This window comes from Felis catus, chromosome B1 (assembly GCF_018350175.1).
Source record: "Felis catus isolate Fca126 chromosome B1, F.catus_Fca126_mat1.0, whole genome shotgun sequence".
NCBI classification, from domain to species: Eukaryota; Metazoa; Chordata; class Mammalia; order Carnivora; family Felidae; genus Felis; species Felis catus.
This window is the reverse complement of record NC_058371.1, coordinates 8,961,343-8,989,016: the sequence shown is the minus strand read 5'-3', so window position 1 is coordinate 8,989,016 and position 27,674 is coordinate 8,961,343.

Here is a 27,674-nt window from a genome sequence, read left to right as displayed (position 1 = left end):
AACGGGTGATGGAGGAGCCATTTCAAGGAGCGCAGAGGGAGCTAGATGCCTGGCCCTGTTGAAAGAGATCGTGCTCCGGAGAAATGGATTTGAATTATTTATGTTAACAACCAAGTCAAGACTCGGTCTAACCACAATTTTTTTTTTTTTCCTGAGAAGTACCTATCACTGCTGACAGTTGGGCAGTGCAGGCATTGTTAATGAGTAATTTATTCACATACAATTATTTGCTCTATTAGGATATCTTTATCCGGGGCTAATCCATGATGCTTTTCCTTTGTTGTAAATTTGGCCATTTTGAGATTTCAAACTTACTTTGGGCATATCACTGGATGGAATAACGATAAAGGGCTTTACCTTAGTGAAGGTCAAAATCAGACTGTCTTTTTATAGACCAGTGTTTTTCTTTCCTCTCCATTTATAGTGGATTTATTTTCTTTTAATTCTCCTCTCCCTACAGTACCAAGGCTGGAAATTCTCCTCCATGCTGACGTAGAACTTCTGTTCAGACATTTATGAATACTACACCCGTAAGGTTAGCCTGGTCTCTGCTTGGTCCCCCAGTCCCCACACCGGTAATGCCTTGCAGTTGCCCTCACGGTAGTGTTCTCAATCTTCTTGAATTGGTGCAAGCTTTCACACAACACGAGCAAAAAGATCTTACAAAAGAACTTAATTGTCCAATTATCAGGTGTTATCAAAGCCTAATTAGGGGGAACAGAGTAGACCCAGTGACCTGATTCTTAAGAGGTCAATGGGGAGAAAAACATCATGTTTTCTGCTAAATGCAACCACTTGCAAAATCTTATGTTAGCTCTGAGAAAGTACTTCCTTTTTAAAAAGTTCTCTGCAGAATTTATTTTTATTTTTTTTATTTTTCAGAGACAGAGAGAGAGAGAGAGAGAGAGAGCATGAACTGGGGACAGGAGCAGATGCAGAGAGAGAGAGAGAGAGAGAGAGAGAGAGAGAGAGAGAGAGAGAGAGAATGAGAGAGAGAGAATCTTAAGCAGGCTCCACACTCAGCATGAAGCCTGACACAGGGCTAGGTCCCGTGACCCTGGGATCATGACCTGAGCAGAAATCAAGAGTTGGATGCTCAACTGATTGAGCCACCCAGGCGCCCCACTAGAATTTAGTGGTTTAAAAAACAAAATAATACAAAACAAAACCCTGTAAATCAAATATGGTTCTCTTTCTAGGCTCTGTATATCATCCAGTTATTTCATTATATTTTATGATTATACAAATTTGGCTTAGCTATGATGGCCAGTAACATTCTTGCATTTTACAGATCCTTCCAGGAGAAAGTGGACTATTGTTATAAAGTGCTTCCTTACAGAATCTGGCTCCCAAAGGAAATGCAGCCCAGGTCTCCAGTATATGCCAAATAAACTTTACATTAAAGCCCTGGGGTTAAAAGGGGAAAAGGAAAGGAAATAGCATTTATTGAGTTGTCACAGGGTGCTAGGCCCCAGACCCTGAGCGCTTTATGTACTTTTCAGCATTTGATCCTCTGACCCCAGTTAGGCAGATATCAAGATCATTTTACAGAAATCTAGAGATTGATTTTCCAAGGTTATCCAGCTACTCACAGACAGTGTTGAGTCTGATAGGTCCAAAGTCTATATGGACTTTGGAACATAAACAATGTTCTATTTGTTAAATTGGAGGATGAAAAAAAAAGATAAGCTTTGATTCAAACAAAAATGCAAGAACAGTTTTGTTTTTTGGATTCTGTTTGCAAAATTTTTTTTTTTTACTGTTTATTTATTGACAGAGAGTACACGAACAGGGGAGGGGCAGAGAGAGAGAGAGAGGGAGAGAGAGAATCTGAAGCAGGCTCCACACTCAGCACAGAGCCTGATGCAGAGCTTGATCTCACAACCACAAGATCATGACCTGAGCCGAAAGTGAAAATCGTATGCTTAACTAAGGCACCCAGGCACCCTTGAAAATTTTTTCTTTGTTGAAAACCCCACCCGTCTTTCCAGGCCTAAATCAAATACCTCTTCTTCCATTCTCTTCCCTTTGAGTCACTAACCAGAAGTGACCTCTCCCTCCTAACCCTTTCCATGTGTTTTTTTTCAATCTGACCGAAATCATTAATGTATGGTATTGACGATATGATGCTAAATACCACAGAGTCCCTTCTTAGAGCCACAGACTGCTCACACCGGTTTCTCTCATTTAATGGCCAGTACGTCAACTGATCTAACATCTAGGGGAATCTCCTGGCAAGATCTCGGACTGAATAAGAGCCCTTGATTATTGGTACTGTCTCTCCATATTCTAATTACTGCCTTTGTTCGCGAGCCCTCTCTCAAGGATAGACTCCAAAAGTTAAAACCAGATATAGACCAGAGCACGTACCTCATGCTATGTCTGAGACCTGTTGTTCTTGTTTCCCATCATGCTTTCTTGCAACACTGACAAAGATGTCTTACAATGACCACAGCATTCCAATTGCAGGGCTGGAAAAGCCTGATAGTAATGGAATGCCTAGTGGACCCCACACCATATGTCCCTCTCCCCCTACCCATGATCCTAAACACATTTCAACCCCACCTATAATCACGTGCCCTCTGCCTTCTCCCTTGCAGGTTCCCCCCTGACTTCTCCCTATAATACTCTAGGCGTCCATCTTACCGGTGGAGATGTGGTTGTTAAGGCTTGAGCCTGCCACCTTCCTCAGCTGCCGAAATAAATTTCTCCCTTTCTCTTTTCCAAGCCTTCATCTCTTGCATCATTGGCTTCTCTTACAATGAGTTTATCTGAGTTTGTTTGGCAACACTGTTGGCAAACCCAGCCAGGAACTACGCTTTCGATTTGTCCAGGCCCCCTGGGTGGGGACAGAGCAGTTGGCCATGGCAGTGTGCCAGGGCTTTGCCATTCATTTTCTGAGTTAGCTGCTGTGATAAATCAATAACATCTTTAATCTTTCTCCCCTCATCCCATGAAAAAAAAAAAGGCACTAAGAAGACCTTGCTCAAAATAATAACTTGATAAATATCACAGATACATGTGCTTCTAAATTTGTGCCACCATCCATGACATTTACACACGCAAACTGTCTGACAGATGTGTGGGGTCAGAATGGGGAGCCTGGGTTCCGCTCCAGCAGAGAGCCTGGGGCCAGCAGTAGGATTGGAGCAAGAACTCAGGCACAGGCTATCTGGGTAGGTGGGGCCTCAAACAACCTCACAGTTTCTCTGTGTGACCAGAGGCAGGTGGAAGAAGGACACAGAAGACATGTATCAGGAATAACCTGGACAGAAGAGGCCACTCAGCATGATGGACGGTTCATCTCAGCAGACAACCGTACAGGCAAAGACATGAAGGTCGGCCCCGCTCTCCCCAGCACCCCTCCAAAGCCCTGTTACTCTCAATGTTCCCAAAATCTACACTCAGTCCTTAGGTGGAAGGAAGGGGGCAGTCAAAGTAGACTGGGATGCATCTGCTAAGGAAAAGCAAGTGGCTCAAAGCATAACTTTTGTTAAATAGAAATATAAAAACACACATTGCATGTATGAGTTGTAAGTACTTTATACGCCTGAACTCAATTCTCACAAAAACCTATAATTTTTAGGGGCGCCTGGGTGGCGCAGTCGGTTAAGCGTCCGACTTCAGCCAGGTCACGATCTCGCGGTCCGTGAGTTCGAGCCCCGCGTCAGGCTCTGGGCTGATGGCTCAGAGCCTGGAGCCTGTTTCTGATTCTGTGTCTCCCTCTCTCTCTGCCCCTCCCCCGTTCATGCTCTGTCTCTCTCTGTCCCAAAAATAAATAAACGTTGAAAAAAAAAATTTAAAAAACCTATAATTTTTAATGCCAATTTACATAAGCGTAAACAGAGACATTTTATAGAAAAGGAAACAGAGTCAAATAACTTGCCCCAAGTCACACGGCAAATAAGTGGCCAAGTTAGAATCTGATTCAGAGTCAAATAACTTGCCCCAAGTCACACGGCAAATAAGTGGCCAAGTTAGAATCTGATTCGGGTCGTGTCACTATTTATTATTATAATATCAACTAGTTAGCTGCCCCCTTTTGTATTAATTCATAGCTCTGTTTCTCAAACAATGACAATAAATTTCTAGCTCATAAAACTAAAAAAACAAAAATGAAACCCAAAAAAAAACTATGATAATACATAAGGTCATGAAAACACTCACAACAATTGGCTGATGAGGTCTGTTTCCCTCTGTATTAATTTAATTAGAAGTATATCCTTGTGTTGTGTAGCATTCGCTAGAAAATTCAGAAGCCAATATAAAATGCACATTATTGATATATTTAGTAGTGTTTTAAAATAACTATAATCCACCCATTTTACTTTTTTAATGCATATAAAAAGGAAGTAATAATAATACACCAACCTTTATTATAACCTCTCAACCATCCACACAAGATTACGTTGAAAGATACAGTTTTATTTTCTTGCAGGAGAAGAAAGACATTTCTTTAATTAAAGCTCTATTTTTCAGATCAAGATGTTTTACTCCAGTCATCAGCCATCTCTCTTTTAGAAAGGAAAAGAAGAAGAAAGATCCCGTATTAGAGTCTGGCATTTTCTTCCAAATTTTTACTCAAGAAACTATATCCACATAGATATGGATTTTTCTTTTCTAAGTCATTGGTATCATGAGCAAAATTAGAACCGACCAGAACAAAAAATCTGCTCTTCAAAATCATAACTAACGCAAATCTAAAGCACGTCTCATTGTCACCAAATTGAATTAAAACTGTCTTCACTGCCAAAGAAACTAAAATTTCAATTAACCTTATATATTTTTAAACTCTTACTTCTGATGTTCTCTTCCTTAACCTTTCCGTAGTTAATGATGTATAAGAATCGTATTCCCTACGCAAACTAAAATACAAATATGCAAGAACCTCATTAAAAACCAATTGGCTGAGCTGTGGATTTGGTCATTATTTAAGTTAAATCATAAGCCTCAGACTGAGAAGAAAGATTGGATACCCACATCTCAGTAACTATACACCAATCCCCAATCGTGGGGCCTGATCCCCTGATAAATAAGAGAGTAAAGAAGGGAAAGAAAGCAAGAAGAAACCCAGACGTGAAGTAGAGTTGTTACGTACAGCTTGGGCTGGTTTGGAGGAGTTTGGAACGAAGCCATTTACCGAGAACCGACGTGGTAAAACGCTCCCTAGGGATGATCAGGAAGAAGGCGTCGCGGTCTGTATGGAATTGTTTAGATATTTTTCAGAGGTATCTGAAAGCAGATATCTCCTTTCCTTTCTGTGCCATTAACGTATGTTTCATGCACATCTGGTACTGTGAATGAAAACCCTAACACGAAACACTACAGGCGGTCCCTAAGTTATAACCAGGTTTAGAATTCTAAACATGGTTTTATTTGGAATTTGGAATTTGTTTTCTTACAGAAACACGGGTATCAGTGGTGCTGAGGATCCACAAGCTAATAAAAAAAAATCTATTTAAACTATTATGCAAATTGGGGCACCTGGGTGGCTCAGTCGGTTAAGTTGCTGACTTCAGCTCAGGTCATGATCTCACAGTTTGTGAGTTCCAGCCCCACATGGGGCTCTGCGATGACATCTCAGAGCCTGGAGCAGGCTTCAGACTCTGTGTCTCCCTCTCCTGCTGGCTCACTCGCTGGCTCGTTCTCTTTCAAAAATAAATAAATATTTAAAAGTAAAATAAAAATTTTTTAAAATTAAAAAAATATGTAGTAAACTCTTAAATGCATAGGACTTTCCAAAATGGTACAAGAGTCAGAAGTAAATAAAAAAAGTATGAAACAAATTAATCAATTGAATAAATCCATTTTATGTTATTTTAATGATAATGCAGAGAAAAATAGTATTTACACTAGGTAAAATGAGAACTCTGTTGACAATATTTTTTAAAGCCTGTTATATTAAAAGGGTTTAGACGTTCCTTTTTTCTGTTTTAACACTTACAAAATCCTCACCTTGTGTGAGGGTCTTTGCTAGGTTTTGTGATAATACTAATCCCTAAGGAGCTCACATCTTGCCTGATAGCATTCTTTCTTCCCCCAGAATAATTCCAATGAGAATATATTTTTTAAATTAATAAAATATCAAAAAGGTAACTTGGTTTTCCCAAGCCCCTTGGTTCTTAAGTCCATAAAGGATTTACGCTTACTGTACAAAGACAGTAATCTCTGAAATGACCTCCCTTTGAAGGCAGGCTATGCTACTCTGCATTCTGCTTAACTTTTTCCCCAAATAAACAACTAGCATTTGAATTACAAATGTGTTGAGTGACGCAAAGCCATTAACACTAGTCAACGGAATTAGGGAAACTGAGTTAAGTGCATTTCTCAACTTTCTCTTTATACATTTCTGCTGTTTGGTGTGATATCATGTATATATTACTTTTGTAATTTTATTTTTTTTACATTGAAAATTTTATTTATTTTTTTCAGTCCCAAGGGAATATTTTATTTTATTTATTTATTATTTTTTAATATGAAGTTTATTGTCAAATTGGTTTCCATACAACACCCAGGGCTCCTCCCAACAGGTGCCCTCCTCAATGCCCATCACCCACCCTCCCCTCCCCTCCCTCCCACCCCCCATCAACCCTCAGTTTATGCTCAGTTTTTAAGAGTCTCTTATGGTTTGTAATTTTAAAAAGCATCAAAGAGGAAAACAAAAAGAATCTGCAGAAGTGGCTCCACCAACCTTAACTCTTCCAAATGTGCTTGCAATCACCTTACCAAAGATTGAATCTGGTGCCCTCTGTGGCTGCCCGCCTTGCCTTTCACTTTGACAATGGAAGAAGAGAGTGGGGTTTGAAAATAGCATGTACCAAGTTCTGTTGGTTGGCACGTCCTCATGACTTCTCGTAGCTAGTGCTTACTGACCCCTCCCCGCAGGCAGAAACCGTTTTAAGAACTCTGTGTTAATGAACTCATGCAATGTTGAGTTGCCATGCCTTGTATACAGTCGAAGATGGTTTTTCTTTCTGTTTTCTTCCTGTTTCAATCGTTTTCTTATTTTCTGTTTGTTGCTCATATGCTGCAGAATTCACATTTGGTGGCTCAGAATCATTCTTACCAAAAAAAGGATGTTGCTTATAGACACATAGAATTTCTTTGATTTTTCTCACCACTTAGTTTTTTTTTTTTTTAATTATCGTGCCCACTTTTGTATCATCATATCTATATTCCTACTGGCACTTAATTCACTATAATAAATTCCTTTGTGCTTAAAATAGCCAGATGGGTTTCTAGTCACCAACCCAATGCAAAATAGCTCTCACTCTGCTCTTTATTCTTTCTACATTTAGTTGTAGGGCTTCTTCAAGCTTTCTACTCTCTCAGTATAATTTCGCTTAGCCTCAGAAAAGCAGGATAAAATGTAGAGTGTGCTGTTCTTGTGGCCAAATAACAAGTTCAAAGTTCAGCTCTCCTCCTGATGAGGCTACATGACCCCTGAATGCTCTCATTTACATTCTAACTCAGGAGAAAGATTTGCAGCGTTTGCCTTGGAGCTGGAAAGTAGCCATCTTGGACTTCTGTGTGAGTGGCCGGGACCCAGCCCTAAGCCGGGGGTATGAAGATGTGTGGAAGGACAATGTCTATTGCTGAAGTCCTGTAAATGCAGAAGCATCACCGGACCAGGAAGGGAGAAGGTGGAAAGGAGACACAGGAATAAAGGGGGTGAGGAGGGTGGCCTTCAGCATACAGGGCAGGGATCACCACTGAGGCCATTCTCCTAAGAGAACGGTGGATACTGCTTTCTCAGTACACAGGAATCTAGCAAAGAATCCTAGTCCTGGAGCCAGCCAACTCACTTGAAAGTCCAACCACATGGTTTGGATCTCACTAGGTAAGTGGAACATAAAAACATAGCAACATTGGGCCACCTGGGCAGCCGGAGTCCCTGTTGGTTAAGCGGCCTACTTCAGCTCAGGTCACGATCTCTTGGTTCATGAGTTTGAGTCCCGTGTCGGGCTCTGTGCTAACAGCTCAGAGCCTGGAGCCTGCTTCGGATTCTGTGTCTGTCTCTGTCTCTGTCTCTGTCTCTCTCTCTCTCTGCCCCGCCCCTGCTCACACTCAGACTCTCTCTCTCTTAAAAATAAATAAACATTTTAAAAAATAGCAACATAATTAAGCAAATAAAGCCAAAGTCCCCTTCACTATTTCCACAAGGAAAGTCTAAGGCTGTATATAGAACAACAACAAAAGCCTTTCAGATGAAGAATTCTATAAGCTACAATACCTTAATTGTAGAAATTCTTGATCCCAAATCTTGATTAGTCCTTTCAATCACTTAAAAAAACAACAACAACAACAACAAAAAACCACTAACTGGAGAATTAGCGACAGTCATACTATATGCTGAGTGAAGGACATTTTGGTGAGTAAGACAAAGCGTTCATCTTCATGAAGCAGACATTCTTTCCTAGGGAGAGCAACACTAAACAAGTAAAAACGAAAGTAACATAATTTCATATAAATGCTAAAAACACAGAGCATAAAGAAGCAGGGAGTGGCTAAGCAGGTTGGTCGAGGAAAATGGATATGTAAAGTTAACATCTGAGCAGAGATCTAAGTGTGTGGAAGAATCTATTATCCAAGAATCTGAGCAAAGAATGATCCATGTTGGGGGGTAGAAATGAGTTCAGTCTTTCAAAAAACAGCAAGAAGACAAGTGGAGTTGAAGTGGGGGGAGAGGGAGAGAGAGGGAGAGAGGAGAAGGGATATGAGAGAAGGAGTTTTTCAGTCTTGGGTGAGCATTAGAACCTCCTCAGGGAGCTGTAAAATGCCATTTGCCCACATAAGTTAATATTTTCAAACTTTCTCGATGTGCAGTCAAGATTGAGAATCTAGAGATGTTTTGGCCAAAAAGGATTTGGGTCTAGGTTTCATGATAAGCCCCAGGTAGCTTCTGTTTTATTTGTTTCTGTTTCTAATTGAATGTCATTATCGAATTTATATTTAGAAAAAATAATTCTGTCTGCATCAAGATGGCAGAATGCAGAAACAGATCCAAAGCAGCCATAAGTGTACAGAAAAGAAACACCTGCTAATGGGCTGCTAAGGCCAAGGGAGGGGAGAGGGGGATGGCAGGGAAGAGAAGGGCAAGGGAGGGAGGGGGGATGGCAGGGAAGAGAGGGCAAGGGGGAATGGCAGGGAAGAGAAGGGGAAGGGAGGGAGGGGGATGGCAGGGAAGAGAGGGCAAGGGAGGGGAGAGGGGGATGGCAGGGAAGAGAAGGCACAGAGAAATGGTGCAGGTGGTTGCAGTTGGAATGTCTTACTGAGAGTCTCTAGGGGGCGCCTGGGTGAGTCGGTAGATTGAGCTTCTGACTTGATTTTGGCTCAGGTCCTGATCTCATGGTTTGTGAGGAATGTGGGACTCTGCACTGACAGCATGGAGCCTGCTTGGGATTCTCTCTCCCCCCTCTCTCGGACACTGCCCCCCCCCCAAAATAAATAACCATTTGAAAAAGAGTCACTAGGACTTGCTGATGGGTTGCAGATGGGTTTGAGGAAAGTAAATCAAGGCTGAATCCCAGGTATTCAGTCTGAGCCACTGGAGGAAGGGGGTGCCACTCACTGCGCTAGGTTTTAAGTCTTTCGAAGCTTTCAGCTACGTCAGCTTTGAGCCTGAGACCAAACAAACTATGTTTGCAACTCACTGTTTTATCAAATGCAATTCCTAAGCATGTGTAGACATAACTCACACTGCTTTTCCTTCCTCCACTTGAAGGTAAGGCCCAGAGCAGAGCTGGTCTTGCTCAGGGATGCTCTATGACAAGGAAGTTATGCATGTTTTGTGTGGTTTTGGTTTTGTTTCATTTTGTTTTGTTTTTGTAGGGAAGGGTTAGAAATTGCCGCGGGTCATGACAGAAATATTCTGAACGGTCTGTCTTACACTTTCTGGGGCAGAGAATTTGAGCTGACAGAGTGAGCTTATGGTAAAATTAATTTTTTACATCTGTGCCTCTGGCATAATCCCGGTAGACCTTACACTTACATTTCATTGGAGTCCAACTCATGGCATATCTCTACAACGTGGTTTTGCTTTCTTGGCAAGGCACAGATTTTACTGGAAACAGAGAGTGCCATATCCAATGACCAAGGAAATGATTCATAAACAAAGAGGCTTTAAGGAGATGTTTTTCTATTGCTAGTTAATTTCCCTTTAGGGAGATATGCAGATATCTGTGAAATGGACAAATGTATTTTCTTTGGCATGCCTTGTCTAAGAGCAATGAGTCATGGGTATACACGCTATAGAAACAAGTGTTAAACTCTACCAGAGAACTGTGTGGCCGTATTAGTCGCAGCTAGCCCCAAACTGGAAACAATGCAAGTAATATTACAATGGATAAAGTATAGAACAGTGTGCTACATACCAATGAACACGAAAAACCTATGGCTTCCTGTAATGATGCAGATGAATCTCAGAGGTGTAGTATTGAAAAAAAAGAAGCCGGACACAAGAGCATACAAACTGTATGGATTCATTTGCACAAAGTTCAAAAACAGGCAACCTCTTCTACATCAACAGAGGTCATAGGAGGGCTTATTTTTGGAAGGAGGTGTGAACTGATAAGGACAGCTATTGGAAATATTCTATACCTTGATCTAGGTGGTGGTGATATGGATGCATTTTTATACGTAAAAATTCACCAAGTTATATACCCCATATTTGTGCACTTATAGATATATGGACATATATAGATTATGCGCTTATACATATAGATACATGCATATATGACATACTTAAAAGTCTTCTGTAGAAATATGTAGAAGCTATACCTACAGATATAATTTATAGACCTCAATACACTGAAAATGATAATAATGGTCATAATATAGGATTAGCCAAGTCATCATTAGAAGAAAAAATAAAACAAGTGTCAAAGAGTTTGGTTTCATGTATAGATTTTTCTGAAGATACCTCATCATACACATATGTAATGGTTGCGTATCCTGAGCAACCAAATCAAGTATCTATAAAATAAGACTTAGGTTCAAGAGCGATATTAAAATTACTTAATTTTTATTCATTAGCATTAGTTAATTAGAATGGATACCTGGACTATTCAGAAGAGATGTCAACTATTATGACAGAACATCTCCTCTGCCTTTTATGAAGATGGTGAATGAATCCACCGAAGAAGAGGAAATTCACAGCCAGAAATGAAACCTTTCTACGATTAGCAATACACAGCTCTACATGACAAACAGCGAAGTTTACACAGTGGCCTCAGACACATGCAGATTGAGTTCAGGGTATAGTCTTAACCACTCGTCCCTGCTTCCTGTGCACAAAGACACCAGGAATATGCATTTGACTTTTGACTTCCTTTACTCATAAACCTTAGCCTTTGCTTGTGCTTTCTCAGATTTATTTTTTAAGCATGTGTCTGTATCAACTAACGTATATGTAATGTTTGTTCTTCTGGTTAGGCCCTGAATATGACGGGAGTGTGCTTTAGCTCTGTATTTCCAACCAGAGTTCTGGATGTCTAATTTCTCAAAGGAATTGCATTTTTCCAGGTCATACGGTGGGAGGCTTGGGCTTTCAAAATCACTGTGATGGGAAGAGTCACCTACGACACTTCCAGCAGGCACACTCAAGTGTCCAGTGTCATGACACTTCCTACTTGTCACTATTAACTAATCTCTTCACTCTGGGAAGAGTGGCTCCAGTCACTTCATGCCCAGTATTGTGCAGGTCATACCTATGTTCATGGAATGAGTTTTTAAGGTCATCCAGTCCATTCACAGCTCTTGAAACTATTACATTTGCTTCGTGTCAGATAAAAGAGAATGTCTGTAATAAAAAATCAAAGAGGGTAATTTCTATCCTAATATCTAAGACTGAATAACCTCATTGTCAGGTTAAACCTCATGTTTAAATAACCTAATCCTTTAGGTGTCATCTTAACCAGATTTTTTTCCCAAAGTCTCCTCAATAATTACTGAACTTGAAATTTCACCAAACGTGTTAAAAAGGATGAAGAATGCTGGAAGATGGTACAAAATTTTAGGGACCTAGAATGAAGTGTTAAAGTAATGATAACTTCTAAAAGACGTTTATGAAGATAAAATGAGTTAAAGTATATATTTGAGATTTGGTGAGTGTTGCAAAGTCATATCTCTGTATTTTTTAAATGTTTTTTCAATGTTTATTTATTATTGAAAGTCAGAGAGGGTCAGAGCATGAGCAGGGGAAGGGCAGAGGGAGAGGGAGACACAGGATCTGAAGCAGCCTCCAGGCTCTGAGCTGTCAGCACAGAGCCTGATGCGGGGCTCGAACTCGCAAACCGCAAGATCATGACCTGAGCCAAAGTCGGACGGTTAACCGACTGAGACACCCAGGCGCCCCTATATCTCTGTATTTTTACAAAATAAGTGGGGGCACCTGAGTGGCTCAGTCGGTTAAGCATCCAACTCTTGGTTTCAGCTCAGGTGATGATCTCATGGTCCCTGAGTTCCAGCCCCACCTCAGGCTCTGTGCTATCAGTGTGGAGTCTGCTTCAGATTCTTTCTCTCTCCCTCTCTCTTTCTGCCCCTCCCTTGCTTGCTCATGCCCCCCCCCCCAAAAAAAAATTAATAAACTTTAAAAAGTAAAAAAATAAAAAACAAGCAAAAATGATGAAGTGATCCTTTATACTCCTGACAGCATTATTTTACCAATTGCATAACTTTTGTAACTAAGAATGGGCCTAGAAATTGTGGAAAGTTCAGTTAATAGCAACATGATGATTATAGGGTTAGCAAGTTACAGATCCGCACATACGATCGAGGAGTACTTCATGAAATGTATCATTTTCATAAACTTCAAGTAAGTGTTTTCAGATCATTTCCGTTTTGCCCCAAACTTTCTTTTGTTCCTCTTTCCAAACGAGTAGTAATAAAGCCATCATATATGTTTTAAGTTAAACCTCCAGCTTCACATCTTTCCTCCAGAGAGGATCACGTCTTTCACCACAGGGTAATCTCGATGCTTACAATTTTTCCTAGAAAGAATATGTGTTTTCTCTTAACCTAAACTACGACTTGGCTAGAGGCCTCTAATCCATGAAGAGGTTAACCCTTGAATAACTAATTCCTGTTTGGTAAGAATTGAGCTGGAAGATGTCTTGGCCTGTCTGGCCAACCCAGTAGTTTTTAAGCTTTTCCAAGTACGCTTAGACCACACAAGTGATTAACTAACCTTTCTTTGGGTATCTATAAATCATGCGTTATTTCTTAGGAAGAACAGAGCACTTCATGTCATGAAACAGAAACCAGACTTCGTACAACTCCCAGGCGCTAATGAACCGACCCCCGTGCGCAATCTTGGAGCCCTGGGATAACATCTGGGGCTGGCACCACTGAGTCTGCACGGCACCCAGAAATGTTACAGACCATGTACACCCTTTACTGACTAACTGCCCAATACACCTTTAAAAATCCTTGGGCCAGGCAGAAACCTTAAAGTTGGCCTTTAGACAAGAGTCTGCCTTCTCCCCAGTTGGGTCAGTCTCCTAGAGAAACCTCATATTCCTTTCCGATTAAAACTCATCTCTTAAATGACAGGCAGCCAAACTTGGATTTTGGTAAAAAGTTCACCTCATGCAGAAGGACTTGAAAATGCCTTGAAAAACACCACCATTCAGCTCCTAAAGGATGCTGATGATACCATTTTCCCAATGGTTATGTACCCATCTTTGGTCTACATGTTTATATATATATATATATACATATATATATATATATATATATATGTGTGTGTGTGTGTGTGTGTGTACACACACACACACACACACACACACACACACACACACACCATAGCCCTTATAATTAAGTTGCATCAGTTTAAAGGGTAGGGGGGGCACAGCACAACTGTTGGTCAAGTTCAACACAATCACAGAGGTGGAAGGATCTTAGGGATCCAGTTAACATTTAATAGGTACCTGAGTTGTGATAAGCAAGGCCAGGTGAGTCTCTACAGCTTTGATCTATAGCACAGAATCCTGGAAAGATTTACTTCCGTCTAAACCAGAGCTGCCTTTTTGTGAGCAAAAGTCATTTCCTTTTGTACCATCTTCAGGGTACACAGTTTGTGGAAACTTGTGTCCTTCATTTTTCAGAACTTTTTTAAACGTATTTCAGTATAATTGAGGTAACGTTACTAGTCGAAACCACTCTGTTCTCTATACTCCAGCGCCCATTTTAGTAACTAATGATTTAGTACCTAAATGATTCTATTGCCTTTTACTTCATTATCTTCCAAATTGCTTTCCTCAAGTTCTTTGCAAAATATGATAAGGCTTTGACTTAAAAAAAAAACAAAAACAAAAACAAAAAAACCTGGGAGCCTGGGGAATTATGAATCTAGTATATTTAACATATTCTAAACATCATCATTTCTTTGGTTGGTTATTTAAGAAGAGGCAGGGCGGGGGGGGGGGGGCGCCTGGGTAGCTCAGTTTGTTAAGCATCTGACTTTGGCTCAGGTCACTAACCATGAGTTCCAGCCCCACGCCAGGCTCTGTAGTGACAGCTCAAAGCCTGGAACCTGCTTCAGATTCTGTGTCTCCCTCTCTTTCTGCCTCTCCCTACTATTGCTCTCTCTCTCTCTCTAAGATGAATAAACATTAAAAAATAAAAAAAAAAAAGAGACCACATGTGTGTTACATATTTGCATATTTTGAATCCTGATTGTTTATGAGATCCCAATCAGATATATTCTACAATATGTTATAAAACAACATCAAATCATAATTTGGAGGCAATATAATTTAGGATAAAAGGATACAGTTTCCGGAACCAGACATTACGGATTTGTATTCTGGCTGTACTATTTACTAGCTAGGAGAATTTGGGCAAGTTCCTTAACCCCTCTGGGTCTTTCCTCACCTGCACGGTGTGGGTAATAATAGTGTTGAGAGGATTAATAAATTAACACAGGGAACACTGCGCGTAGTGCTGGGTTCACCGTAAGCACGCGATAGATGGCAGCTGCTCATCATCGCGGTCACCGCTGCACAAAGAACAGAACATACCGACATGCTTCGGCACCATCAGCGCCACAAGTGCTAGCCCATTTCCTGCCTGGAAACGAAGCTCACGTCCAAGTCAGGACAAGTGAGAACACAACAACAGGGGCCCGTGGGTGGCTCTGTCAGTTAAGTGTCCCACTCTTGATGTTGGCTCAGGTCGTGATCCCACGGCTCGTGGGATCGAGCCCCGCGTCAGGCTCTGTGCTGACAGCATGGAGCCTGCTTGGGATATTCTCTCTCTCCCTCTCTCTCTGCCCCTCCCCTGGTCACACACTCTCTCTTTCTGTCTCTCTCAAAATAAACAAACATTTAAGAACAACAACAACAAATTCCTTCTATTGTAGAGCGTCTGACCCCACAACAGGTCCCTTCATACAAACATCAAGCCGTCTTGAGTCATTTCCACCACTACTCATTTTTTCCCAGACAGTTTCACAATACAACATAGGGATTATATAAATATCCATATTCATTTCAAGCATTTTTAAAATTCACTCATTCAAGAGTCGCGCCCATCTCCCATTTTTGAAAGAAATAATACACACAAGATGAAAAGCCAAAGTCACTAAATATTAATTTTCCTTAAACTTTTCTCAGTCTATCATCTTTTTGCTATAAGAAGGGCTATTTACCATCACTGGACGGCTTGTAGACATCACGGTGACTTTGGTAAAATTAATTTTCCAGGTCAAATAATGAAACCTCTAACACCAAGTACAGGTAATTTTCAGTTTTCATTTGTCTACACCGTGAGGTACCGAAGCGTGAAATAAAATTATTTTTTAAAGTATTCAAACTGAAAAGAACAGTCTAAAACTTAACAACCGTCCACAGTTTAAATTTGAGAATAAAATATGATGCATACTATGTCTCTCAAATCTTTGTAAATTTAGAATTTTTGTAAATTTCCTGTTCTCCTTGCTGTTACTCCTTTTGTCTCATGTTTCTACCATGTCAAGGTCAGCCCTTCATGCTGCATAGAGTTGCTTAAAATGGTACTATCGGCCTCATTTAGTCCAGGGAATACGGTATGGAGTGGGGTACCTGTAGAATCTGAGGGATGGATTTCTTTATCGGGTATTCAAAGTATTAACCATGTTTTTAAAATGGCTATTTTTGGGGCGCCTGGGTGGCGCAGTCGGTTAAGCGTCCGACTTCAGCCAGGTCACGATCTCGCGGTCCGGGAGTTCGAGCCCCGCGTCAGGCTCTGGGCTGATGGCTCAGAGCCTGGAGCCTGTTTCTGATTCTGTGTCTCCCTCTCTCTCTGCCCCTCCCCCGTTCATGCTCTGTCTCTCTCTGTCCCAAAAATAAATAAACGTTGAAAAAAAAAAATTAAAATGGCTATTTTTGAGGAATCACTAATGAATATATAATCCTGAGATCAATTCTATTTTTTTATTCTATTTTTTTTTGACAGAGCGAGAAACAGAGCATGAGTGGGGGAGGGGCAGAGAAAGAGAGAGAGCAAGAGCGAGAGTGAGGGCCAGCGAGACAGAATCTGAATCCCAAGCAGGCTCCAGGCTCTGAGCTGTCAGCAAGGAGCCCAACGCGGGGCTCGAACCCACGAACCATAAGATCGTGACCTGAGCCGAAATCAGATGCTTAACCAACTGAGGCACCCAGGTGCCCCTAGAAACAGGTCTTGAACTTAATTCCCTATTATTAAACTCTGTATTTAGAATCAAAAGCAAAATAAACCAGCAAACCTAACTACTCTGCGGTGATGAATTTCTGTGTCAACTTGACTAGCCTAAGGGACCCCCGGACTCCAGTAAAATGTTGTTTCTGGGAATGTCTGTGAGGGTGCTTCCGGAGGAAATGAGCATTTGATTGAGTAGGGCTCAAAGACCCACAAGGGCAGGATCACCTAATGTGTGGAGAGCCAAAAAGAACAAAAAAGAGGAGGAAGGGCAAATTCTCTCTCTCTTCTTGAGCTGGGATGTCCACCTTCCCCTGCTCTCCCGCCTTGGAGCTTCTGGTCCTCGGCCTTTGACCTCAGATGTGAGTAAGATCACTGGCTCAGCGTCGCGCTCTCTGGCCTGTAGCCTAGTCCTGAATTACACCGGAGGCTCTCCTGGCTCTTCGGTCTGCAGACCACATACTGTGGGACTTTTCAGCCTCCAAAACCACATGAGCCAATGCCTGTAATAAATCTCTTTTTATCTCTGTCTACTTATCTGTAGCCTCATGGTTCTGTTTGCCGGGAGAACCCTAATGTATACACATCAGATGTTTGCATTCGTAGCCTTCCCCGTGTGTTCTAGTTACTCACATCATCCGACAAAAGATTTTCGCCAAACACATTTTGAAAAGAAAATAAAGCAAAGGGTCTTTACTGAATCACTTCTCTACACACACCCACCTTCAGGTTTTTCTGTGTTTCAACCAGCAATTGCGCCTGGGTGGCTCAGTCAAATCTCAGTTCGTGAGTTCGAGCCCTGTGTCGGGCTCCACGCTGCCAGCTCAGAGCCTGGAACCTGCTTTGGAGTCTGTGTCTCCCTCTCTCTCTGCCCCTCCTCTGCTCATGGTTGCGCTCTCGCTCTCTCTTTCTCTCTCTCTTGAAAATAAACATTGAAAAAAATTTAAAAAAAAAAGAAAAAAGCAATTGTGGCTCCCAGAAGAAAGTTCCATCTAGAGAGAAAAGGTGAGTTTTTCCAATTAGAAGACACGGAGTAGAATAAAGTATATTGTTTTAAAGAAAGAGGAAGCCATTTCATCTTGAGGCCAGCTAAATTATTTGACAGCTAACGTACATGAATATATACCATAACTCTACTCTGCTCAGTAATGAATACATATCAGTGCCATTTGCTTTGGAGAAAATGATCTATGAGGCATTGAGTAAGTAAAATATTGCAATAAGTTATAATAAAAGTCTGTTCCTTTGAAGATGTTAAAAAGCGATAGGGATTAATTCCATAATACAGGAAGTGATACACAGAAATGCCTCAAGACACCAGAGCAGTCTAATTTGTCAAGGTCTTTTTCTTTCTCGAGATTTCGTGATTAAACATACTCACAAAAGGTCAAGACAGCATTTGAAGATCCGCCCCTTGAACACAGTTGGAAGTGGGAAAGGGGTGGACCTGAGCACGGCAATGACTACTGTGAAAAATGTTGTTGCTCCCTCCTACTTCTCATGGCTACCGACAGAACGATCACTGCCTTTGCTGTCCAACTCGGCCTTTACACATCACCTGGCTCTTCCTCCCATCGCGCCCAGAGAGACGAAGAAAGTCCGTTCGACGGCAGGTGCGGCCCCCTCCGCAAATAATCTGAAGAAGACTGAACAGCTCCGTTCTCTTCAGCTCTTCTGCTTTATTTCCCACAAAGACAATGAAACGACCGAACGATTTTTTGTTTGCCTTTAGTTTGGCCAACGCCGTAACCGAAAGTGTAGAACCAGTCAATGATACCTCTGGCTAAAATTTATTTCTGAGGACTGTCCCAGAGGAGCGATTTCTGAAAAATAATAGGCAGCTTTCAATTTACTTTATCACAGCTGGATATGAAGTTAAATCCCCGGCTAGAATTTAACCACCCAGAACCAAGCACCAGATGGCTTGTGTGCACCTCAACCCGACAGCTGTGTCCTGATATGCACAGCTGGGCTTCCCATTCGAACGACAATATTTAAATGATAACATTATGTAATGCAGAAAAATGTGTTTGGGTAGCATGGGTCTTGAAAACTAGATTGCACAGTTGCTCTTAATAGTAAATGCACAGGCTCCGCGGCTAATTCGCATTCCTTCTATTTGTGGCGATGGGTCTTGGCTGGAGATAAGAGTTTACTGCCATGTGGCAACGTTCCAGTGCTATCTGCCCGTAAGGACTCTCCTGGGGGCTCACCGTGTTAGGTTTCCCTTCACATAAAAATAAGCACAACAGAGTTTTCACCGCGGAGCTGGAGACTTCTAAGGCTTTGCGACAATTGATAGACACCGCATTCTGCCAAGGTGGAGGAATTAAAAGGTACTTGGTAGAAAGCAGCTGCTGTCGAAATTCTTCAACAGTTTGCGGACTTGACTACTCATTTCCTCGTTGAGTCACAAATAAATAGCACCGGATGACAAACAGAACAAAACCAATACCAAAATCCAGCACTTTGAACAAACAAACGGAAAACTGCGCGAAGGGCAGCCCTCAACGGAAATGTGTTTGAATGCGTTTCAGACGAGAATGAAAAATCTGACCTATTTCAAGTGAGTGATGAATGAATGATGTGCGAGGCTTTAACTCCTAAGATATATAGAGGCGAGCTTTTTTTTTTTTTTCCACAGTTTGACTGAGGTTCCCTGCGGGGCTGTGCCAACTTTGATGAAGGTATGACTCAGAGGAAACGTATGCAGAGGAAACGTATGCAGAGGAAACGTATCCTTAATATACACCCAACGTAGTTGAAGATACAAGAAAGACAAAACATTTGTTTAGTAGGCAGGAGACCTGGATATCTTATCTCACTGCAACTTTTAGCTATTTAACTGCTATAAACTTGAATTTCTTCACCTGCAAAATGGGGGCCATTGATGAGATGGTCTGCGTGAGCGCGTTCAGAAACTTCTATGAAACAGAAGAAGGTGGGGTGAGCATCATCGTTGTTTCGCTCCCTGGTGGACCCCCTCCACGGCGCTCCTCTCCCTCGCCTCTGTTCTGAGTGAACTAAAATAGAAGATCCAGGCGTGGCCGACAGATGCCTGCGAATCACTCTGAGAACTAATAAAGGCTAAGGCAGAGGAAATCCCTTACTTTGAGAGTCAGATGGGCTTCCTCGCATTAAACCCAGATTTGGCCAAACTTAACCCAGCCCGGCAGGAACGAGCAGGGGCAAGGAACGACAATCCTGCCTGTCACTCGGCCTCCAGAGGGTGAAGGCCACAGGTGACCCTGTCCAATTTAGTCTCCCCAAATCTGTCACTGGAATAGCCGCTCAGGGGAAAGGAGTAGAGAGGCCAAGGGCTCAGTGAATACCCTCAGCAAGAAAGAAGATGGAGCAGTGAGGAAAAAGGATTCCTCCCTAATTTCGCTCGGCTTTTCCTTCTCTTCCTCCAGGCGACTGACACGGCCATGTTGGGTCAGCCAGAGTCTGGGCTCCTCTCCGCAGGAGGACCCCGCGGTTTTGCAGGACTGTCTGACTTCTGCGCATATGAAGTCCATCCCTCCACACCAGGAACCACCCCCGGGAGTGCCTTCCTGACACCACTGGGAGCAATGCAGAGGTCACCCTCCTAGGATCAGAAACGCGTCAGAGCATTAGAGTAATTAAATCAAGGCCAAGGTCGCTCTGCATCCAAAGTCAAAAATGTATTCCTTATCCCATTTGTCATCCTGACTTATGTCCGGTCACATGGTGCGACAGAGCTAGTGGAACCTCGGTGACAGGCCTAAGTCCTTTCTTCCCCTTACAGGACACACCAAACCCAGAGCAAGCCTGCACACTCTTCCATCAAAACCTGCAATCTCACCACTTCTGGTCACCTTCACCACCCCCCGCGGGCCATCCCAAGATCTGCCTCCTTTTCCACTGCTCTTCAACGTACAGTCTATGAGTTTGGTGCTTTCGGTAAGTCCCAACAGGAGGAATATGTCTGGTCTGCTCACCACTGTATCTATAACACATAAAAACATGTCTGACACAGAGTAAGCAACTAATACACACTTTTGAAAAGAAGAAAGTGAAGAAGGAAAAGGGGATAGAATGGGGGATAGAGGAAGAGGGAGAAGAGGGAGGAGGGGGGAGTAAAGAAAAGAGAATGAGGAAAGGAAAGAAAAAGGAAGGTATCAGCCACTAAGGACACGCCCAGGTTGTAAGTCTCCCCTTTTTCACTCTGAGGATTGAATCTGCCTTTAAAAGCCCAGAATGTGGGGCACCTGGGTGGCGCAGTCGGTTAAGCGTCCGACTTCAGCCAGGTCACGATCTCGCGGTCCGTGAGTTCGAGCCCCGCATCGGGCTCTGGGCTGACGGCTCAGAGCCTGGAGCCTGTTTCCGATTCTGTGTCTCCCTCTCTCTCTGCCCCTCCCCCGTTCATGCTCTGTCTCTCTCTGTCCCAAAAATAAATAAACGTTGAAAAAAATAAAAGCCCAGAATGTAGTAGTCAGCAGTAAATGAAAAGCACTGTTGTAATTTATTACACCCTCCTTATTTTTGAACTCTCTCGCCTTGGACTTCCACTAAAATAGGCAGTCTGCCCTCACTAGGATTTCCAGTCTCTCAAAACCTTCCACTGACTGTGTGTTAACTCTCTATCACACACACACACACACACACACACACACACACTCCCAGGGTTCAGGAGCACAGTGGGTTTTGCCATGATCAGCTAAACCAATAAATTTCCCACCAAACCAAGTAGACTCTCTCTCAAGTAAGGGATAATTCTCACTTTTTACATTATAATTGAGGTGCCTTGAAATGATACTACAGCAAGGCAAAAGACAGTGATAATTAGAGTTCACTAATGTCTGGCTATTTAATTTAAAAATGGATCTTTGTTTATGCTCCACAATCTTTCTTGTTCAATTATTGCCATCTTTATTAGACTTCCCGTAATGAATCCTCTAAAATCTCTCACCAATTTCTCGTCACCAGTTCCATTTCAAACCTGCTATAATCTTGGCAGGTGATTTCCACTACTCCTAGAAAAGATCAAGATTATCAGGCGGTAAGTCCCCCATTTTCCTTTAATCTCTTATTCTCAAAAATAACCATCTTTTTATCCCAGAGGGAGAATTGCCCTTTTCCTCTCAATCTCCCACTGAGCACCAGTCATAATTCGGATGTTGAATGAGGTGTCTTTGATCCCTGAGATCTAAATAAGATTGGCTCAAACTCCATATTTACACTCTGCTGAAGTCTAAAGTCCTTCAAAAAGTTTCTAGAAATTTAGAAAGGTCTTGAATTCTCAAGGCTGCCTTAGTATCTGACCTCTTCCTGTATGTATTGTTCCTATGATGTACTACACCGAACCAGAAGTGACATCCAGCCTTGACAACAAAAAAAAAAAAAAAAAAAAAGGAAAGAAAAGAAAAAACATGTTGCTGAGCATTGTAGGGCTCAGCGAAAAGGCCAAGCGACATCATTCTGGCCAATGAGAATGAAGCCATATTCTGCTGGCAGTATGTGGGGAATGCTCCCGTTTTCCTGCTCAAAAGGGTAGGGTGTGGCTATCAGACCCTTGACTTGGCTTGAGTGGGCTAAGTCTGGAGCCACAGTAGCTGTCTTGTGACCACAAGGCAACAAATAAGTTCTGACATTTTAGAGCTATTGAACCAACGCCAAAAGTTTTACACTTACTGTTTGGTACAAAAAAAAAAAAAAAAAAAAAAAAAGAAGCAAATCTCTTTTTTCTTGAGCCACTAAGTTTTCTCTTATTTGGTACTGCAAGCACTTAAAGGTGACACAAAATTACGAAAGTTTACAATCACAGTTATAACCCTACACCGAAGAATTTCAGCCTTCAAAGATGTATGATCTAAGCCTTTACTACAAGAGCCATGTGGTAATCAGGGCACCTAAACCACCAAGTCCCATCAGGGCTTTGAGATGCAATGAAAATTATAAAGATGGTGGGAGGGTCGAAAGCCCTCTCCTCAGAGTGATACCTCGTGCGATAATCATGTCTTCAAACCACCCGACTCCTTGCATTTGCCCTGAATTTCGAGACCTGCCTAATTTCCAAATCTGCCCTGATTCGTAGGAAACCCAACTATTAGTAATAGACGACCTCACAGCTCATCACCTGAGCCGTGCAACAGTCCTGGATTCCCACTGTCGACCTTCACTCATGACCCAGCACACTATTTTAACTGCTACAGCCGACTATATAAACGCAGCGTAGTGTCTGACAGATTAACTCTGAGAAGTTATTTATATATACCGAACTACAATTTATTTATTTATTTATTTATTTATTTATTTATTTATTTTAACATTTATTTATTTTTGAGACAGAGAGAGACAGAGCATGAACGGGGGGAGGGGCAGAGAGAGAGGGAGACACAGAATCGGAAACAGGCTCCAGGCTCTGAGCCATCAGCCCAGAGCCCGATGCGGGGCTCGAACTCACTGACCGCGAGATCGTGACCTGGCTGAAGTCGGACGCTTAACCGACTGTACCACCCAGGCGCCCCCCGAGCTACAATTTAAAAGGCAGTAGAAAACGACACATTTTTGTTCAGCCATAAACGAATGTTACACCTCCACTAAAAGCGTTGTTGTATGAGCAGGTAGGGGTTTTCGGGGATGCTCAAAATATTATATTTGCTGGCATGAGGAGTGATGCTATGGGTGTTCATTTTATGCAAAATTATTTAAGCTGCCTATTTGTTTTATGGACTTTCCTAGATTTACAGTGTACTTTACAATATAAGGGGTTTAAAACAGCATCAAGAATATTAGTGACATGCAAAGAGGTTAAAGATAAAAAACCATGTTACACAACAATGTGCACGATGCTAAGATTTTTCTCCAAACAGATATATCCAAAATGTTAAGAGGTATGTGATCTTCTGTGACAGTGAGCATAAAGATTGTTGAAGAAGCACATTTCTAAAAAATGAAAAAAGTAAATACTAAGTCATATGTAAAATAATCTTCGTATGAACCATTGGGAAGTAACATACTAGTTGGATAGTCACACACAAGATACATTTGTTCACCATTACGTTTTCCCCTTTAAGTTATGATCGACCTAAGATTTATTTTACATAGTGACAGGACTCACTAACAATGACTTACTGTCCTAAAGTCATTGTTACTTTAGCATTTTGCTTTGTTAAAGTTCTTCACTAAAATAATCTGTGACACTAGTTAACAATGTCACAGTGATTTTTAAAATGGTAGGAAGACATCATGAAGCGTGTTCTGTTGCCCTAGACCTTTATTATTATAATGGATCACATTCATGAAGGCATCATAACATTATAAACAACTGTCGTAAAGAACAGATTACACTATGTAACATGATGTACTACATCCTTGTTATGATACCTTTATTGTAGCGCTGGCTAGTATTAATACGAAAAAAACCTGAAAATATATTGTATGTAGTTTATTTTGAGAAGAAATCACTTAACAGGCCAGTATTCCACTACACGGTCCTATAAGTCACCAAGGTGACTTCTAAAGGTTAAAAAGTCAAAAACAAGTTTGTGACCTGAATCTGTCACTGATGTGACAAATGGTTTCAGGGTCATAAACCAGAAAAAATATTTCAGAAACGAAGAATACTTTCTTTCCTCATTTACAGAGTAGCACTTACTTCTGTATAATGAAACACACGCTAATTTCGTGCAGGACATACAATCAGAAAGTAACATCACATGCTCACAAATTAACATAAAAACAGATTGAAATTAGAAACACGGTACCACAACCCTCTAACATTAGCAACAACAGCTGCTTCTAGTTTGAGAAACTGACAAGGGCAAATGCCAATCAAACAAATAACTTGTATTTAGATAACCCAGGTTCAGCGGGGAGTTTCTGAAAAAGAAATTATTATTTCAATGCCAAGTCACGCTTACAGCTTTGAACAAGGAGCCAAACATGGGCATGTTTCTCAAATGGATTTCACAGCATCAGTGCAAGAGCCGGAGGGGATGGCTTAGTTTTTTAAGCCTCAGATTTGAAATACCGAGACTCCCTGCAACTCCAGCGTTAAATCCTCTGTGGAACCACAGCTTCAAATGCTATCAGGAGAGACTCAACTCTTCATCCCTCTGAGACTGATAAATTGAAAGCCATGAAGTTTAGAGGAAATGGAGGGGGGCCTGGAGCCTGATGAACCCCCTTCCCTTCCCCACCCCGCACAGGAGATCTCTATTTGTAATATCACTTAAGGCTCCATTTCAGGCTGTCGCCTTGGTAAGACTTGAGGCTGATGTTTTAAGACATTCATAAATCTCACAGCCCTGCGATGGACCATGTTTATAAACATGTAAAGTTTAGACAGCTCAAAGTAGGTGGACAACTTTATTTTTAATTCCTATTTAAGATAGTCGAGGAAATTCTAAGTGATTGCTTTAAAAGGCATTATAGGTAGCTGGCCTACTCTTCATAATTCCTGTAGAAATTTCTGAATCTCAAATTGATTTCTTTTTGCTGCTTTGTACATTTCTGGACCGCCCCCTCCCTGACATCATTTGAAGGCTGCTGGCTAAACGCCAGTTAAACAAAAGAAATTGTATTTGGTCTGCATAGCACTCTACCCTCACTCACAAAACTTTAAGAACACTCACGTTCTCCGTGTTTCAGATAAAGAAAAATGGGTGCCCCGGGAAGATTAGATGGGTAAATCATGGCCAACAGGTTGTTGTCCTAGGTTTTAAAATCCGTGTTTTGTGGGGTGCCTGGGTGGCTCAGTTGGTTAAGCGTCCGACTTCGGCTCAGGTCGTGATCTCACAGTTCATGGGTTCGTGAGTTCGAGCCCCACCTCAGGCTCTGTGCTGACAGCTCAGAGCCTGGAGCCTGCTTCAGATTCTGTGTCTCCCTCTCTGTCTGCCCCTCCCCTGCTCACGCTCTGTCTCCTCTCTCTCTCTCAAAAATAAACAAATATTAAAAAAAAATTAAATCCACGTCTTGAGAATCTCCCTGAGATTCTATTCTATCTTACTGAATAAGGAAATAAGTTCTATTTAGGAACATAAACATCTTACCAAAAGAAAATCTTACCAAAGAAAATTATGTAATGCAGTCCACATTGTAATACAAATAATCTATAACTAATTCTTTCCTCAGTAATGCTACCTATCTCTGCTGTTATGCATAATAAATGATTTAAGAGAATGAAAAATTGGACAGGATGCTGGGAAAGTCGTGGCACAATTTTTTTTTAAAGGTCCACTACCTACTTGATCAACAGACGTTTCATTTAGATTCACCTCAAACTAAAGCATAAGCCTCTAGTTCTATGAAAACCTACAAATAACATGAGGGGCCTTCCAAGACTAAAATTCAAACTATTCTCAGATGTTAGTCAAAGAAAAATTAATCCATTAGAAATGCAAATACCCAGAGCATGTTACCACCTTTATGATAGAGCCGCAGATAGAACATTAAGTTTAGGTTAACTGGATGGTGGACCCAATGGGTATTTTAATAGATGCTAAGAAGCCACCAAATAAGTCTGATTTCTTTGGGGTGGCATATTAATTATTTTAAATATAAATATCCTTGGGGAAACTGACCTACTGAAATCTTTTCTCAGACATTCCCATTATAGTATAATTTAGCTGTGTTGCATTTCTCTGACAGGAATTGATTTCAAGTGGCAGAATTTTTTCAAATGGAAAAAAGAGTGGACTTAGTGGAGGTAACAAAGTTCGGGCTCTTTCAGCTAGAAGAAACACAAATGCCCTAAGAACAAAGGAGGAGTGACAGGCAGCAGTGGGCCGACTTCTCATGTATTATATTACACAATTTTATATTATATTACAAATATATATACCATGTATAATATATATTATTTATGCCATATAATATATATTATATATTACATATTATATATAATTATGTATAATATGTAATATATAATTATATATTATATATTACAATAATAACATATTATTTATTATATAATATAATATATATTATGTATTATTATATAACATATTATATTACATAATTTTTTGCTGAAGTCTTGTCCTGGCTCCTGAGGTATCAAAAATACTAAGGCTCAGTTCGGGTGCTAATGAAAATTAATAAATGCATGATATACGTTTTCCTTGCTTTCTTATTCTGTTTCATCCCCTCTTTTAAATTTCACATTTACCCTGATTACACCAGCACAGATGACTTATTCCTCCTCCAAAATCACATAGCAGAGGGGCACCTGGGTGGCTCAGTTGGTAAAGTGTCTGATTTGGGCTCAGGTCATGATCTCACAGTTTGTGAGTTCCAGCCCCGTGTGGGGCTCTGTGCTGACAGCTCGGAGCCTGGAGCCTGCTTCGAATTCTGTGTCTCCCTCTTTCTCTGTGCCCCTCCCCCACTCACACTCAGCACCCCCCCTCAAAAATAAACATTAAAAAAATTAAAACAAAACAAAAAAACACCCCCCCCAAAAAAAAAATCCCACAGAAGTTTACATCAGTTCTCCTCAATTGCACCTTTAATTAACAGCACTTCCCTGCCTTGCAATAATTCTTCCAGGCTATTTCGTGCTGTTTAAATTGTGTCTTATTTCACAGCAATGAAGCCTTGAAGATTTGGAAACTTCACAACTCCCATTAAGTGAATATTTTAAAAGTCTGGAGAAATTTGTAAAAATGTTTGTCAAAAGCATTTGATCACGGGGCTTCCTGTGGCAACAGGATCAGGTACTCCAGAGCCCCAAAGGGATTATGGGTCCGTGTTGGCGCATAGGGCCCAGACAACCACACTATCAAAAATAAGCAACGTCTGCCATGCATGTTGCTAAAAACAAGGCAACGGATCTAAAAATGGAGTTGTTTATGCTAAGTCCTAGTCACCAAGACAAGACTTACTTACAGTTTTGGCTCTCCCAGAAACAGAACCTTAAACCAGTCAATCAGGAATCTCATAATGAGCAGGTAATCTGCCTGATGGTGCCCGGCCAACCCCCAAAAAGAAAGTAGTAACCTTGTAGGAATTAACCCACTGTTTGGACTACTGTAACTTCCTTGTTCCCGTCTCGCTCT